The sequence below is a fragment of the Castanea sativa genome, chromosome 2, assembly GCF_040712315.1.
Source record: "Castanea sativa cultivar Marrone di Chiusa Pesio chromosome 2, ASM4071231v1".
Classification (NCBI taxonomy): Eukaryota; Viridiplantae; Streptophyta; class Magnoliopsida; order Fagales; family Fagaceae; genus Castanea; species Castanea sativa.
In genome coordinates this window covers 5,361,709-5,370,404 of record NC_134014.1, presented here as the reverse complement: position 1 = coordinate 5,370,404, position 8,696 = coordinate 5,361,709, and the positions used below count along the sequence as shown (strand labels likewise).

Sequence of the window (8,696 nt, the reverse complement as noted above, 5' to 3'; positions counted from 1 at the left end):
GATAACGGTTCAGGTTGCCATCATCAGTGAAGATCATGGAGGAGCTTAGCAATTTGGTCATCCGTGGAGTTTGTACTCACGCTTTTTCTGAATTTCAATAATAAACGTTAAATATTATCATTGATACACCATGTTGAATATGCTATTATGGACGCGAAAGCGAAAGCATAAAATATAGAACACAATAACACAAGAGGATTACGTGGTTCAGCCTAACGGCCTACATCCACGGAGGAAACCCCAAAGGGCTACATCAATAATATATTAGAGTGTAGAATAAATCCTGTGTTACATTGAACCATAACATGTGTATATATAGTAGACTAAACCCTAAACTAATAGACTTCTAGTACAAGTAGGAAACTTGGCTTGCACACAAAGTATAATTAGGCTTGGGCTTATGCTAATGGGCTAATATATCTCTAACACCCCCTCTCAAACTCAAGATGGAAACTTGATGAAATCTTGAGATTTGATTAGGTTGAAAAGATCCCTTGAATGAAGTTTGGCTCTGTGACGGTGGCTTGAGAAAGGCAATGGTCTTGCAGTGTTGATGCGACTTCTAACGGTGACATGACTATACCAGAGAATTTTGACAGCAGTAGTGGAAAACCAAAGAAGATAAACGCAGCGAAGAAACACCGAGAAAGACAAAGATTGCTCTTAATACACCGTAAGGACAGAAAACCATGGCCATAGGAAGGCAGCTCTGATACCACGTTAAATATTAGCATTGATACACCATGTTGAATATGCTATTATGGATGTGAAAGCGAAAGTATAAAGTATAGAACACAATAACACAAAAGGATTACGTGGTTCAGCCTAACGGCCTACATCCACGGAGGAAACCCTAAAGGGCTACATCAATAATATATTAGAGTGTAGAACAAATCATGTGTTACAATGAACCATAACATGTGTATATATAGTAGACTAAACTCTAAACTAATAGACTTCTAGTACAAGTAGGAAACTTGGCTTGCACACAAAGTAGAATTAGGCTTGGGCTTATGCTAATGGGCTAATATATCTCTAACAATAAATAAAATAGCTGTAGCCACTTGCAAAATGATTGTTTTTATGTTATAGTTGCATTAATCGTAGCAAACCAAAAATAAAATGTTCTCTCCTCTTCATAATTATGGTTTTTCCAGCAAATTGGGCTTACCACCGATTTTCACCATGAGTATAATCAATAGAGTAATGGAGGATTTTGTTGGGAAGGGTGAAACAGAGAGAGAGAGAGAGAGAGAAGAAGAAGAAGAAGCTTTTTTTTTTTTTGGGGGGGGTTAAAATGATAAATTCATTAAGCTAACAAGCCAGCATGGGCTGAGTGTTGGCTATAAGCCTTACGTAGTACATGCCTGCAATGTCTGCTTCTAACAAACTACACAGTTCATTTGAAAATGGATTCTCAAGAACTACGAAATCATCAGTCAAGCAGTAGCCTTCCCTCGCGAGCATGTCTGCACATTTATTCCCCTCCCTGTACGCGTGCTTTGATCCTCATGCCTTGGAACCGTGTGAGCAAGGTCCTGTAGTCATTTAGAAGAGGAGTATAGTATCTGTTAGGGGTGTTGCTAGCACAAACCAGGTCTACAACTACTCTTGCATCAAGTTCCACAACAATATTATTTATCCCCATCTGAGATGCCAACATCAATCCATCTCTCAAGGCCCAAAACTCTGCCTCTACACTAGTTGCCATACCTATCTTGCCTTCCCCGGATTTCCCATCGACGCCCCATCAGAGTTCAGTTTATACCAGCCTGTTGGAGGTTTCTGCCAGTGCACCCGAGAGGCACAAAATTGTTTATTTTTTCTGCTACTTGCTTACGCAGAAAAAAATACTCTGTTGCAAGTCTGGTGCAAGAGTGGTGAATATGAAGATTAAGGGGTTTGTTGTCAAAGACAACTCCATTCCTGTACTTCCAAATCTCCCCAACAATGAAAAGGAATCCCATTAACTTCGACAAAGAAGAAGCTTTTCGTGTGAATAATCATATGCTTCTCGAGGCTTGCCTTTTAAAGTATATTTTGTTTTTATTTCTTTAAATAAATTATGATGTTTTCGAGGTTCAATAGTTTCAAAACCATGCTCATAATAAGAGGCGCAGTATTATTGGTTGGTGTTTAAGGATTTAAGGCTAGGAGGATGTTACGTAAAAGTTGGCAATGGCAACTGCATCGCCCTGTTGTTTCTTTTATATTTTCTATACGTTCTATTTAAGCACCATTTGAAATTACATTTTCGTCCATAAAATTTTATCGTGCCAATGCGTGTTTTAGCTGGGTGGTTTTTCGTAATTTGGAATTTTGAATCACCTATAACGTTCGGTTTGTCAACTGTTACGAACAAGAGTAAGGAAAGTCCCAAAGAAAACAGGAACAGAGAAAAGAGAAAAGAGAAAAGAAAACTAGAAAAGTGAGTACTTTTCTCAGTCTACATGCTCGATTAAACATGGGTTTTCTAAGTCTATGCTGAGATTTTTGTCAAAACACCAAGTACGATACCTCTGAGTCTGACCATAATAAGCCTCTGCTCATGGCCATGGCCACGGCCATCAAGGGGCAGATTTACGATGAGCTCAGCAGGTCTCTTTTTTTTATTTTTTTGGCTTTCTGGGTACTTTGAATTTCTGTTTTTTTGTTCTTCTCGGGCTTTATTTTGTCTTTTGTTTTGGAGTAAAAATACGTAAAACTGAGTTTTAGCATCTGGGTTCTTTTGTAACTAATGGTATTAGCCGATATGTGCTGAATTGTTTTGAGTTTTGGGATTTTGGGCATGTGAAAAACTATAGAAATATGTGGGGGTGTTTTGGGTATGTTAAATTTGTTGAATTTTTTGGGGTATTTTTATTTTTATTTTTATTTTTGGGTCTCCTGGTGCTTTGCCATCTGGGTATATGAGAATTTTGCCTTTAGGGAAATTAAAATTCAATTCTTTTTAATTGAATTTAATTTCTTTTTGTAATTTTTTCATGGATTCTGATTTGTCAATGGTTCTGTGGTGATAGAAACTTAATTGGAGTGTGATAGTTAGTTTTAGAGAGGAAGGAAGAGATGGGGACAATTCTGAAGTATTGGTGGCTATGTTGAAGGAAGCAGTGGATTGGTAATAGATCTGAACCTTTTGAAACATTTTTTCTGGTTGCTAATTCTGTTTTGTGTGTGTGTGTGTGGAAATGGTTCTCTTGTGTTAAAAATTTGAACTTTGTGAGTGTAGGAATAGATAACCGTTGGGGAAGTATTGGACAAACTCTAGGTTTCTTCATAAGATTAGATACTGCCTTTAATTTATCTTGATCAGGCACAACACTTCTACCTTTAATTTCAGCCCAGCAATATTATAATTTTTTAATTGTTTATCTTCATGGCTGACCCTAGCTAATTTTTGGAGCATCCATTGCTGACCTCAAAATTTAGGATTAAGGCTTGTTGTTGTTGTTGTTGTAGTAGGTGGTTATATTGCAAATTCTGAATGAGTATGGGGAAAATGATCCTACATCATTGTCATTATCAATTTTTAGGTTCCTTTTACATATTACATTTATGAATAATTGACTTTTATAGTTGTTTTTTATTTCTTGGAAATGCAGTGACTGAACTGTGCTGGTAGAGATATAATGTAAGACTCTCATATAAAAATACAAATTACAAACTCTAGATTTTGATTTTAGCATCTGCATAACAAAATACTCTTTGAAGTAATTTTCTTACTAATAAATTTTTGTTTCTCATTCTAAATGTTACAGAGAAATTCAGCTTTTAATTTAAGCAAAGCCATGATGGAATTACTATGAATGTTCTTTGATAGTGTTTTTCACGTTCCTTGCATGTGCATCAAAACTAGTAATACATAAAAAGAGAGACTTTTGCCTTTGTGTGTATTGTAATAGAAAGGCAGTAGAAGGGCAAAATGATAGAGGAGAAGAAGAAGAAAAGAGCGAAACTGGCAGCAGAAATTCAGAGATTGTTATCTGCTCCATCACAAATTGTAGAGAAGGGGCATGGGAGGAATTCTTCTCACAAATCGCAGAAACTCAGGATTTTATGTTGTTAGTGGGGCATTAGTTAGATCTTTCATGTATTTCAATTAATCACAAAATGATTTGTTGGTTGATGGATTACAATATGCCTCCATGCTTAGGAACTTGGAGGAAAGAGAGGAGGGAGAAGGGGAAAGGAAGGTTGCAAGTGACAATGAATTGAATTTCAGGTACTTGTTGAAATGACACTAATTACATTAATTACCATGTCAATTTGTAAACATTTTGTTAAAAATTTTCTAGTAGTTTTAGCATTTTTCTAATTGCATATTAGCGCATTAATAGTTTGTTAGTGCCAAATGGACAGTAATTTGCATTTTCATTAAAAAAAATTATTCATATTCCAGCCCCCCTCAATCAAAATCCTGGTTCCGCCCCTAGCCTTTAGGGTTATTAAAAGTTTTTATTAATAGAATTCAATTTCTTATCTAATGTTTTCATGTGAAAATGCTTGTGAATATCATGTGTAATGCTATCCCAAGTGCCATGCTCATATAGTGTACAAACTAAAGATGGTCTAGTATGCACTTTCTTGCTTGGGAATTATGTGGTCTATAGCGTATAATCTATACCACTCAAATAATTGTGTATTGCATTTGCATACAAGACTCAGTTTTGGGTAACCCATAGTCTATAGATTGGAGATATAGCCTCCTCTGGGCTGAATCTTGCTGCTAGCAGTGACCAGAAACTCTTCCCTTGCAGGAATGAGTAATTTTCCCTCACCTATAAATAAATAAATATATATATATATATATATTAGCTTGCTTCATCCAATTTTTTTTTTCCAATCATCTAGATCTGAACTTTTGTTGTGCTGAATGACTCCCGACAATTATTTTTATGGTGAATGTTGTCTAATGAATTGAAGAATGTTAGGAAAAGAAACACTATTGGAAGCTAATACAATTTCCATAGCATCCAGTTTCACAATTAAATAATGGATTCCTAACTCCCTAGCTAATATCTAACTGCCCAAACTTCAGCCAACACACTCGAAGCTTGCTAATGCAGGGCATTTAAGTAGTTTTACATTTGTAGTTGAACACAAAACCAGTGGCAATAGTTGCTTGTGTCTAAACAGTGGGTTGAAGGTATTGTAAGTTTGTAATAGCAAGCACTTAGAGCCATTTGTACTTACTTAGTATGTTAGTTGGTTAGATTGCCAATTACCAATTAGATTAAGTCTTTAATTGAGACAATCCAGAGGCTGCTAGTATTGTGCAGCTTGTATAAATAGCAGATTAGTCTCTCCGTTCTCGTTTGTATTCAGTTTTTGTATGTGAATGAAATAAGTCTTTTAGAGCTTTTCTTGAACTTTGCAAAAGTGCCTAACCACCTGTCAATTTGTTCTAAGTAATTCACATTCCTTTTAGTTCTAATTCATATCACAGCCAATCACTTTCCCTGCATCACTTGCCCAATAGCTCAGTGGAATCCGTTTACCCAGTTACCCTCTGCATTTCGAACAAGTCCACCCCACCAGCCTGGCCTGTGCTTCCCCAGGAGGAAGATAGAGACAGAGACAAATCCAACAACATCGTTTCCAGAAATCCAACTACAATAATGCCGTTTCAGTAAAACTTAATACAAACAGAAGCATTTCATACAAGTGCCAAAGCCCCAAATTGTTCTCTGTCTAATTATCCCCCTCAGGTTTAACACGTGGTGCAATTAGTGGAAACGTGTTTAATTACTAATCACTGGCTGTCAATCTGTTAATAGTTCTGTTTGAGAATTAGTTCTGGTTTACTGCCTAAATTGATCTAAGCTTAAGCTTATCCCAGTCCTATAAATAGGACTCTTGTATTGCATTACGGAGTGTGCTGCATAATATCAGATTCAGATATTTTTCAATCATTCTCTATCTCTGTTTTACTCTTTCACACATACAATCTCAAACTCTTTCAGTATCCATCGGTATTGAGTTGAACCAGCCCACTGGAGGTCTTTCCCATTTCAGAAACATAGTAGACCTGACTGTGGATGCATGGTTTGATGGTAAATAGGCAAAATTTCCATTGCCTGACTTAAACTTAGATACTGTACTCTCAGGTTAGGACATTTATTGCTGAATATTACTGCATTTCTATGCAGCCAAAGATCCCATATGCCTGTCAAAAACACAATAGCCCAATGGGTAGAAGATTGAGCATGAATAATAGAACAATTGCCATTCCTTTTGAACCAGGAATGAAGGGGTTTCCCTAGAGAACCCCGTTTCATTCTTGTGGAATAGTTACACATGTTGAGCATGGTTTGGGTTTTGTTATTTGCACTTTAATACATCTTGTGGAGAGGTTACATAAGTTGCAATTGCAACAGGCCATTGAAACTTTTCTTGGTTTTGAAACCATACAAGACAGAATATGTGTTATAAAACAAAAAATAACTTTAGAAAAAATAACTTTTCTATGATATATGCCACTCACAATGGTTGTGTATTGCATACAGAACTCAGGGTTGGGTAACCTATAGATTGGAGATACACTGCAGCCTCCTCTGTTCTGAATCTTGCTGCTAGCGATGACCAGAAACTCTTCCCTTTCTGTAATGAGTTATCTGCCCTGACCTATTAATAATTCTTTTATTATAGCTTTCCTTCATCCAAATTTTTTTCAGTCCTCTAGATCTTAACTATTGTTGTGCTGAATGCCTCCCTACATTTTTTTTTAATTATGGTGAATGTTGTCTGATGGATTGATGAATATCTAATCTTCGATTCATGAGATGTGCCATTTAGAGGTTGCATTTGTTAATAGATCTTGCTGTTTGAGTATTATTTTTGGTGATTATACTGTCATTGGATGCGACTGATTAGTGACTGGACTAGTCCAATTGATGTTGGTTTGATTTGGAATGTGATGATGGAACTGTATTTTCTTTTAGTCTCCAATTTTTTTTTTGGCTTTTGTTATTTGCACTTTTATATGCCTTGTGGAGAACTTACATATGTAGTGATGGCAATGGGCAACTGAAACTTTCCTTGGTTCTAAAACAGAACAAGACAGAATATTTGTTATGAAACAAGAAATAAATCTGATGGAATTTATTTGTTGGAAGGTTTGCAACCATTGTCTATGGGATTCTTAATATTTTGGCTCACACTCTCTACACTGTTTAGTAACCTGGTTAATGGAAGTGTTGCACTTCCGCCAGCACTCAGCTACCCTTAGGCTGACTTTTACATGTGATGAATGATTGGTGTCCTGGAATGCTTTTTCTCTTTCTCCTTTTAATTATAATTATTCTGATTTTTTTTTTGGTTTTATTTGCAAATAGCAATTAGTGAACCCAAACTTTGTGTATTTGTTAAATTTTAAAAATATAGAACATTGTTTAATAACAAGTCTGAATTTCTGCATTATATTACTGCTAACCCTCCAGGGGTTGGTCATCTCTTAGACAATTATATGATGTCATTTGACTCCATAATTTATTTTATGAAGTTAACTATTATGCCTTTTAGGCTTCTTGAGATAGCCATGCTTGCTAATAGAATGTCTTATTTTATAGGTGAAATAAGGTAATATGATTGCTTAAATTTGATAGCACTATATGTGCTCAAAGGAGGTTTTAAGTCATGTCAGTCTCCATCATTTAGATATATTTTTTTTTCTTTTATTGCTGTGGACTTGGTTTTGTTGAAATCTTACCCTTATTGTTGTTAAGATTTCTCCATGGTACTAAGTACCAATGATCATGGTATGTTCTTGCAAGAAATTGTTTCAAAATTTGCTACCCAATTTTCTATTATTCCACTTTTGCCCAATATTTCTTCACTGAAAATTGCACATGATTGTTCACAACCTAGGGAAATAGATGAACATGGGATTTTGTAGGGAAGTATTGAGTACTTAAGTAATAAGATAGTCATATATCTTTTGAGGAATTATAGACAATAGTAATAGTAGTGCACATAGTTAGAGATGACTTTTTTTCTTCTTCTCCTCTGCTCCTTACTCTCTTTCAATGTGATCAGACATTAATTATATATACAAGTGGTACAACAGGTAAACCTAAAGGAGTCTTCACCCTCACTGCAGCATCACTGCAAAGGTATGCACACCTTGTATCTCGTGTTTCGATACACTTTGTAAAAACCTAATGGCCTCTTATAAACTACCATCCGTGTGAAAGATCTTATTTTTGTTTGGTATAACATATATCTGGCCAATATGCTTGACTGTATATAATTATATGTTTGTGGTGTCAATATTCATTCATGGACAATTGTTGATATCAAAAGAAAATCATTCATGTAGATGACCGATTCGGTAGAAATCTTACTGTAGATAAATGCTCTTCAGAATGTTTGATCTGAACATTTATTTGTTATTACCTGTTGTTAACTGGACTTATAGTACAAGTGATGCTGAAATCACCTTGATTGAACTAGTGCTTGCAACTTTGTAATCTGATGTTTTTGTTTTTTGTTTTCTTTTAATTATAGCGTCTTAATTAATTTGTGATTCTTAAATTGATGTTTGCCACAAATATTGACTGAAGCTTGGATGTGTACATACACTGATCAATTTTCGCATTGCCTACCATTACATTATATCCATCATATTTTACACATTTAGATTGCAAAACATTTATAGTTAGTCAATCGTCATACAATTACAACTTCAGTGTATGCCT

The 8,696-nt window shown here is 35.5% G+C and overlaps 1 long non-coding RNA gene across 2 annotated transcripts; it reads left to right on the top strand.

The window, feature by feature from the left end:
* Nucleotides 1-2,386: 2,386 nt before the first annotated feature.
* LOC142624664 (uncharacterized) lies at nucleotides 2,387-7,668 on the top strand. Of its 2 annotated transcripts, none has more exons than XR_012842363.1 (3): nucleotides 2,387-2,598; nucleotides 3,603-4,222; nucleotides 6,507-7,668. It is a non-coding gene; the product is annotated as an uncharacterized LOC142624664 (long non-coding RNA). The 2 variants fall into 2 exon arrangements; XR_012842362.1 differs by having other exon boundaries at nucleotides 3,021-4,222.
* The last annotated feature ends 1,028 nt before the right edge of the window (nucleotides 7,669-8,696 follow it).